We start from the raw sequence: 10,292 nt of genomic DNA on the forward strand, positions 1-10,292 counted from the left end.
TGGCCGGTTGGCAGCGTTCTACATTCAGTGCCTTCCTGAAACCTTTCTGATTAATTTCGTTGCGGGTCCAATGACAGTTTAACTTTCCCCCGGGACAAACATGATTTCACTGGTTGGGTTTTTATTAACGGTCAAGCTGTAGATTCTGGCTATACAGGAGTTGCAGCGGTGGGAATAGTCGCGTACCTTGTGAGTAGAAGTGCTTCGCTCCATCGTCACATGCTTCGCTTGCCGATTTAGTGTGGAAAAACTTAAGCAGTTTTAGTACCAGTTCCTGACAGTATAATTTATTATTCCTGTATTTTTTCCGACTTCAAAACAAGGAGGAGGTCCTTAATTCGATTGTATGTTTTTTTATATAATCTATTATAGTGAAACAACAAGTATTCTAAAAAAATAATGCAGGAAGCTGTACATTTTAATTGTTGTTAGCAAAGCTCCCATTAATTCTAAATTATTTGTCTACTTCAAACGAGAGCTAAATTACATAGAAGTTATAATGAACCTTTTAGAACAATTACTTCTAAGGATAAATTTTGTTTCAGATTAATATTAGAAAGTGGAAACGGCAAATATTTTTGGAAGTTTTACAGAATTATCCGAAACAAGATTTCATAAAGATACGAATGTTTTGATTATAAATTATGAATTTAATTGCACTTCAGTTGTAAAAGTATGAAATTACGTTTCTTCTTTTAGTACCTAGGTACCATATTAATATTTCGTTTTTTTTTATTTTTATTGTAAATTGAACATTTTCATCAAAATTTAAATTTTTCATTTCATCAAAAAAGCTAACTGTAATTTAGTGATTGTAACCCGCGAAAATATAATATTAATACATTATTTTTTCTAGTGTCTGGAAACTAAAATAACAAATCAAAACGTCTACAATTTTCCATTTAAGCAAATATCTCAGGCATTCAGGCATCCCAGCGAACCTTTCATAGGATTAAAACCGATATACAATTACATCGGGGTATTCCCCTCCCTCGTAATTCTTCGAATTCCGTCGTTAATTTAAAACTAAACGCGGGCCGGTCGCGAAAATAGATTGTCGCATAAATAACTTAAAAGAAAAAAGGTTCCCGAATTTATGTTCTCCACTGCAAGGTTGGGCAAATTCGCAATTTCAGCGAACTCTATCGGAGTTTAGTAAATCTGGATTAGCTCCTGTTTTGCTGTTTAAATCGACCTTTTACTAGATTAGGCGGATAAACTGTTTATGTAACCGTTAGTTTGGGGGGACAGTAATGTTTTAATTATGTTATTGTGGATGTTACAAGGGAGTTTGTAGAGTACAGTGAGCGTCAAATAAGTCGTGACAAAGTGGCCAAAAAGTTCGCAACCTTATTCCATCAACAAAGATGTGTTGCGAACTTTTTGGCTGTTTTGGGTGTCACTAATTATTTGACGTTGACTGTACAGATTACATTCGTTTTAATGACCAAGGATATTTAGTCAAACGAAACAGCCTTTAGTAGCTAACATTTCACGACTCTAAAGTTGAGTTTTAATTAAATTCTGAAGGTTATTTCATAATACACTTAGGCCCTGAGGAAGATAAAGCTAGTTTGTTCATGTAAAGATAACTTTTAGGTTGTAATATTTCATAACACTAAACTAATTATACCTATTTTATACGCCAGTAGACCTGATGCGAACTTTGATCGATGCGTTTTATTAATTTGACACAATCAACCCATACATTTTTGAAAATTTAAATATATTTTATTTAAATGAGCACAGGTTACATGTTCCATTACAAAAGAATCAAAGCAAAATGTAATTAACAATAACAATGAAACAAAAACAAGAATAACAGCCCCTAACTAGGAATAGGATGAGAATGCCTTATGGCATTAAGTTCGCCTAATGTTAATATTTTTGGCATTGAAGTATAAATAAATAAATAAAAATAGACTGTATCTTAAATCTTCTCTCGCCCGCAAGTTTTCTCAGTTACTCCGTAACCAATACCATGGCGCTTGCAACAGTGCCGAAATATTGGAAACTCAAAATTAAGGTACATGGTAGCAATCCCGTCAGTAATAATTATTATGTTAGTGACCATGAAAGTTTAAAACAATATATTGTATCTTTATCGTCTAAAATCATCGTTAAGATTTTATTACGGCGCACATAGCATCGCACTCAAACCTTAAAGGCAGTCATCGAGTGTGTTATCTAAAAAAAATGTGCAAAAATAGCACTCAATAGCCGAAATTACCCATGGATCAAGATTTATTATTTCATATGTTCCCACAGCATTCTGATTATTCGCACAAGCGTAACCTCTAACATCATTATACCTCATTTTCTATCTATTCCTGTCGTGAGTATTTACGACACAATATTTCACATACGTTCCTCATAAAGCCGTCCCGAAGTAGGGATGTGCCGTTTTTTATTTGTCTGACCTTCTTATCATCGACACGTGTCAATTGGCGATTTAATTTCAAAGATGCGTTCGAAATAAATAGAGGTTAAAGAGCACAATGATTATTTCGTTGACTCAATTTTTTGTTGAATCAGTAACATAATACCTCAGATCATAGAAGGGAATAGATGTGAAACGGGGGCGTGGCGCGTGTCTCCGCGATATGCCCAGAAACGAACATCGGCCGCGTAGCTAGGTTAGTCGCGATTCAGTCGTACTAAGGAAATGTTCTCCGATATTTTGGATAATGCTTCGTTACGTGCAATAAAACAAGTGAAACGAAGAACTACAGGAACAATGGAGTCATTTACTACATGTAAGAATTGCAAATCCATTGGTATTTTGCTTATAAATAAAAAAAACTAAACATTTTTACGAACGAACTCAGTGCCGTAACAGTTACTGCGATATCGAAATCAGTGGTGATAAAAATTCTATCACACTTGTACATTGACGATTTAGTTAGCAACCACTTTATGTCATGCTCAACTACTGCGCAATGTATTTAATTTCTTCCGATATCCACTGTCGTGTGAAAATACACAGTACGGCCGCATGTGCCGGTCGTAACATTGTGCCGCGCTCGTGTTCTAATGCGGTTTCCTATTATTGATAAATGGAAGTAAATTATAATTTTCTATTTTGTAATTTTAAATAAAAAAATGATGTGTTACTTGCGATTATAAGATTTTACAAAAAAAAAACAGTAGAAGTAATTAGTAACTGTCAACTATGTAATTACTATAAGAGCTAGTTGAAAGCCTAATATAGGCATTATTTTTGATAAACATATGCGGTACGCAGATCGCCATAATTAAAAAGTAAATGCGTGATAGTAGTTAATAATAACGTATAATAATAAAAAGGTTTTCATACATAAGCATTTAATGAAACCAGTTTCGAGCCTTGCCCCTAGCGATTTAAAGTATCGATATCTTGTCGACTCCATTTTATCTTTGTTCGCTCACTAGCGTTTTCAAAGTGTGCGTCACGTCACGCGGCCATTGATTGGCCATAAGGCACGCCTTCTGGCCAATCACAGCACTTTTAAGCCGGTTGCACATGTTGTCGTAGACTCTCAGTCGCTTTGTTTTTACACAGTTGAATGTGTGTGTGGGGAGCTGTGGTGGGGGAAATCTGGGGACACTGGTTCTCGTTGTAGTTACGCGCGACTTCATATCTATTCTCTTTCTATGATCTGAGCATAATACATTCTACAGTTCATCGAAAAAACGTTCTTTCCCCAAGCATCTCATCGTAAATTACCTATAAAAGTTCACGCTAAAGACAAAAATCCGATCGAAAATGTTAAATATTGATCGACAAAAAAATCGTATTGCTACAATCGGCTCAAAATCCCCGGTTGTCCCATTCCGTAAGATCTGTCGGACTCGTCACATCCCTATACTAAAGACAGCATTACAATACACACCGAACCCTCTTTTCTGGAGTAATAGGTATTTATGGTCCACACGATAACCCATTAGTGGGCGCCATGTGTTTTCTGCTTGTGGCCACACGGACGTATTTTATCCTCGCTATAATTACTTCCAATATACCAAAGTTATGGAATCCATTTAGTCATAAATTCTGATTCCTTTTACGTTCAGTTGTTTATGACAACGTAATGGTTAGTGTGGGTATGAAGCCGGAGGTAGTGGATTCGAATCCTTTGAGGCGCAAAATGTTATGTGAATACTTTGAAATAATACGAATATTCGAAACCGATATTGTTACGGGTGTGTTAGTTGTTTTTATTGCGTAAAAATATTAATTACCTACTTACATTATTTTTGTTTGTTTGTAACACTTAGTTACTTACCTACTAGTTTTTCTACTATCAAATTATTGTAGAAAAGTTTAAGTAGTGAGGCTTTAATATGACCTCTTCTCAAAGTCGGTAAAGACTTTTCAAAAGATAAAATAATATACACAAGAAAGCATGGCACGACGTTTTAAAATAACATAGTTCTTTGTTGAAAAATACTTGTAACTTCAAAAAGTAGAATTTCGTAGTCATTTTTCGTAGTTTGACATGCTACGACAGCTACAGGCTACTTTCATAGACAACTACAACTAGCTACAGAATAACACGGGCGTTCATGTTTAGAGTTATCTAAAGAAACAATTACATTCCTATTCTACTTTTGAAGATTGCTACAAACAGAGACACAGTCATCCGTGACCGACATAAAGGAGTCAGAACTCCCGACTTTTGATGATAAAAATAAAACAATCATACTTTTTTAAGCTAATGACCAAAAACAACAAAAAGGTCACCATCTCGCTGACATCACAGAAAAATAAATATTTCAAATTCATAAATGGAACGCATCAAAAAGAGCGCGAAACAATCGCTCACTTCCCTCCTTTTCAACGAACAAAGGTTTGCTGCGGGCAAGACATGTCTTCAGTAACGTTTTATTTCGCGTCCAGTGTAAGGAGACCTCTTTCGTCCCCTATCCCTTTCAGCACGAGAGAAAAATTTAAAGATTTCTAAAAAATCGCGTTAGTTTCTGGGGTCTTTAGGATCTTAGTAAATAGAACAAAATTGGGAAAAAATTTAGGGGGTGACTTTACCCCCCCAAAACCCCCCCGCACGATCGTATCAATCCGTCATGAACCTATGAATAGCTATTTCATTACAATTACAATTTAAACTAATTAAAAAAAGACATTTTAGATATAAGGAGCTTTATTATCTACACTAATATTATAAAGAGGAAAACTTTGTTTGTTTGTTTGTTTGTTTGTTTGTTTGTTTGTTTGTTTGTTTGTTTGTTTGTTTGTTTGTTTAGTTGTAATGGATAGGCTCAAAAACTACTGGACCGATTTTAAAAATTCTTTCACCATTCGAAAGCTACATAACTCACGAGTAACATAGGCTAAATTTTATTTTGGAAAAAAATAGGGTCCCGTAAAATATTTGGGATTTTCATAAGACGTGGAAAAGCGCCATCTATCGTCATTGGTTAAAATCTTCTTGCGCCTGACAAAAATTTTTGAGGTACGTAAATATTCATGAAGGCAAAGCTGTCAAACGCCATCTATCGACATCATTAGTGAATTAGTAACTAAATATTACATGTACTATGAATAGCGCTGTTCGTAAATAATATTGAAAATTTAATAAATAAAGATATTTTATGTAACTGAACCATTCACTGTATGTACCTATTTGAATCATTCACTGTGTTTAAACGAGCAAATCAAAGTGTTAATTAGTGACTTTTTACAAACTTCCTTGCAAATTCTTACTATGTGCCGCCATCTACCGAGATGAATATTAGGGTACGGTTCAGCGGCGGACAAATGGGATGGGCGCGTGGGCGATTGTAGTTAAATAGGATAAGAATTACCTACTTCGTTTTTATTTTCTGTATGTAATTTGTTAATTTTTAGGTAGGGTCTTTATTTTAATTACTTAGGTTGGTAGGTACTTATTTGATTTTAATGATAATTACTATAGGTACGTATAATTTTAGTAGAAAGAAAGGTCATTGAATGACTAAGTGACTCACTCACTCATCACGAAGTCTCAGAAACTACAAGTCTCAAAAGAGTTCTCAGGGGTTAATGGTCTATTCCACCTGGCTTTGATCACCAAGATGATCAAAGTGGACTCCAGTTAAATTATATTTTTAGTGTTCTTTGATCACCATAAATAAATCATACCTCTGAATTGTCACATACATGTCCAATTTGTTTATTGCGGTTTTTAGAAAATACCAAAAATGTTACAAAACAAAATATGTAGTACAACAATTGGACATGTGACTATTCAGAGGAGGTGTGATTTGTTTGTAGATGATCAAAGGACACAAAAATAATAATTTAACTAGAGTCCACTTGGTTCACCCAGGTCATCGTATCCGTGGGTGATCAAAGGCACAGAATAAATTCAAAGGACACTAAATTGTCGCTGTAAGTCCACTTTGATCACCTGGCTAATCAAAGCCAGGTGATCAAAGTGGAATACACCTCCTTTTAGAACGTAGGTAGTCACTAAGACGAAATTTTGCAAAATTCAACCCTTATGGGAGTTAAAAAGGGGGTTAGAAGTTTGTATTGCAGTCCTCGGTTTTTAAAGTAAGAGACTTTAAAGTTAAAGTGTATGCTCACTATGATCTCTAGATATTGTGGAGGTGTACATATACTGTTCGGTACACTGTGGTACTGTGTACACATCGGTTTGCCGACAATATTGTGGTCATGGCAGAATCGTTGGAAGATCTTGGCACAATGCTCGAAGACCTTAATCGATTTTCCCAACAGGTAGGCCTGAGGATGAACATGGACAAAACGAAGCTTATGCCGAATGTCCATGTTGCGCCCTACCCAGTTTCAGTTGGGAGCTCAATTCTTGAGATTGTCGACAAGTAGGTATGTCTACCTCGGACAAACGATCCAGCTAGGTAGGTCCAATTTCGAGAAGGAGGTCAATCGTCGAATCCAACTCGGCTGGTGATGAAATTAAACAAAGCTTAATATGAAGACTTTATATTTTAGAGTAAAATATATGAGAACATTTTGTCAACGCGACAAGGACGAGAGTGCCCATAAACAATTAGTAAGGAGTTTCTCTTATGCGTCCATAAATCCAACATCCTCTCCTGGACGCAGATGTTTTAAAAGTAGACCCATTGACGCAGCAAAGATTTCATGCTTGGGGCGATGGAGTCCTTTTGTCAAGATATCGGCGACCATATCTCCAGTGCATCTGTATTGAACCACGACTTCTTTGGCGGTAATCTTCTCACGTATGAAGTGGTAACGAACGTCTATATGTTTACTGCGTGCGTGGTAGACAGCATTTTCTGAAAGACTAATAGCACTTTGATTATCGCAATAAAGGGTTAAAGGTGTACCTTTAAATTCGGGTTGAAGCTCGTCTGACAGCTGTTTCAACCAAAGAGCTTCCTGAATGCCTGAAGCTAAGGCCATATATTCTGCCTCACTCGAAGAAAGAGCTATGGTCTGTTGTTTCTTAGAGTTCCAACTTATTGCGGCACCCTGAAATAAAAATATGTACCCTGTGCAAGATCTTCTATCCTCTATATCGCTTGCCCAGTCTGAATCGCAATAGCCAGAAATTTTTCCATCCATATTTCTTTTATATACAAGCTTCATGTGCATTGTAGCCTTAAGGTACCTCAAAACTCGTTTCAGAGCTATCCAATACCCAAAAATGTTCGTTAGTAGGTCGAGAATTGTACCTACTCAGTGAATTTACTACGTAAGTAATGTCTGGTCGAGTCCCCTGTGATAAGTACAATAGACATCCAATTATTTCTTGATATGGAATGTTCTCCAAAATTTCTTGTTGACTTTCGCCCTTCTTCAGTTTGACATTAGCATCAGCAGGCGTCCACATCGGCTTACAATTGTTCATACCAAACCGTGTAAGTATTTTTTTTATGTAAAGAGATTGATCGATAGAAATTTCATCTGCATTTTCATCCTGTGTAATTCTTAAACCAACGCAATGTGTGGCTGTTCCTAAATCCTTCATATCAAATATTTGCTTTATTTTCCCTTTAATCAGCTGTGAAGTTTCTTCATTATTAAAGAAATAAAGAATATCATCCACATATACTGCTATGAAAAGTATATCATTTTCATTTAAAATTCGATAGTAAACGCATGGATCTACGTTGGAGCGAGTCATTCCAATCTCTAGCAAAGCAGTATTTAGTTTTTTGTTCCATTGTCTGCTCGCTTGTTTAAGTCCGTATATAGACTTATTTAGCCTACATACTTTATTTTCAACTTCATAGCCAGGAGGCAAGGACATGTAAATTTCTTCATCAATGTCACCTTGCAAGAATGCTGACACTGCGTCCATTTGGTGTATTTTCAGTCTGTATTTAACAGCAAGACCAATGAGATATCTTATAGACGTATAACGCACCACGGGAGCATATACTTCATTGTAATCAATGCCCTTGACTTGTTTGTATCCTTTGATTACAAGCCTGGCTTTGTAGCGGCTAATAAATCCATTGCCGTCCCTCTTGGTTTTGTAAACCCATCGACAAGGAATTACTGACTTTCCTTTAGGTAAGTCAGCTAGTGTCCACGTATCATTTTTGATAAGATAAGATAAGATAAGATAAATTTATTGAATAAAGACTTAGCCTAAATACAAGAAACTTAAATGGGGCTATGAAATTATTTGGTTAGTAACAATATTTTAATTAAGGTAGTATACCTAAACTAAGCAAAAATGTTTGCCTGTGTTTTAGGTATCCATACTTATTATGTAAGTTAGTGCTTATTAAACAGATATTATAAATAATTACACCAAAACAATGTTGATAAAGGTAAAGGTTGACAATTTTGTTAGTTAGTGAGTGTTTTTTGAGGATTGTTAGTAATACGAAAAGTTGACGTACTGATAGAACGTCGCATTTCGTAAGAAGCTCTACTGTAGGGAAGCGTGTTGGTCGGAAAGTGCTTACTTTCAGAACAGCTCTTTGAGCTATTTCTAAGCGTATTAGTGTAGTTTTATGCGTGCCTCCCCAGGATGTAATACAGTAAGTAATTAATGACTGACATAGCGTGAGGTAGACAGTTTTGAGAAGAGGACCCTTAGCCACGTGTCTCAGATTTTTAAAGGCAAATATCAATTTTCTGACTCTAGATGTTGACAGAGTCGAAACCGAGTTGAGCTTGTGCGAACGCGTCACTCCAGGTGTTTGCGCTAAACATTAAAGCTGTATCATCGGCGTATGATATTATTTTCCCTTTGTTGTCGGGAAGTGGAAGTAGGCATAGGTCATTGATATACGTGAGAAATAACAGCGGCCCCAGTATGCTACCCTGTGGAACCCCATATTCGACAATTAACTCTTCACTCACTTCATCATCTATAATTACACGTTGAGTTCTTTCCGAAAGATAATCCTTGATTAGAGTATGAGGAATTCCTCTAATACCCAGGTCGTATAATTTCTTTAGAAGCATTGGTATCGAAATTGTATCGAAAGCTTTTGCAAGATCAAGGAAGATGACTAAGCATTTATTACCTGAGTCTAGTTGCCTCGCAATGTAATTGGTGAGCTCATGTACTGCGTCATCAGTAGACCTATTCGGTCTGAAACCGAATTGAGTGTCTGCCAAAAGTTTATTTTTTTCTAAATAATTTAAGAGTCTGTTATAAATAAGCCTTTCAAGGATCTTGGAAATGGATGGCAGTAAAGCTATCGGGCGGTAGTTATTCATACAGGTTTTATCTCCACTTTTATGTATGGGTCGTATTATAGCTTTCTTTAGTACGTTGGGAAAAATTCCTTTCGACATGCATTGATTGAAAAGATGTGTGAGCGGAGGAGTAAGTTGTTTTTTGAATTGTTTAATAAAAGAGCAGGGGATTTTGTCAATTCCTGACGCACAGTCATTCTTCAGCGTCATGATAATTTGCTCAACTTCGGCCTCGTCAGTGTCAAATAGGGCAAACGAGTATAATGTTTGTAAAGAACTTGTTTACACAATTTACGGATTGTGCAGCCGAGGCGGAATTCGTGATTAGTTGCCGAGCGGAAGATTTGGTGTTAGTAGTGTAGGTGATATTTTTGATGACTTTCCACAATTTCTTTTTGTCATGACCTGCTTTATGAATTTCGTCACGTTCATACTGACGCTTTAATTTTTTTAAAAGATTATTACAGAAATTTCTATACCTAAAATAAATTATTTTATGAGTTTCACTGTCTGGTGTTCTTGTGTATTTTTTATGAAGTTTGTCTCGATGTCTTATGCAGCGCAGAAGACCTGGAGTTATCCATGGTTTCTTAATTTTGGAACTACTGGTTGAATATACAGTCCGTGTATTTTGTACAATTATCTTTTT

Source organism: Ostrinia nubilalis, chromosome 16, assembly GCF_963855985.1.
Source record: "Ostrinia nubilalis chromosome 16, ilOstNubi1.1, whole genome shotgun sequence".
Lineage (NCBI taxonomy): Eukaryota > Metazoa > Arthropoda > Insecta > Lepidoptera > Crambidae > Ostrinia > Ostrinia nubilalis.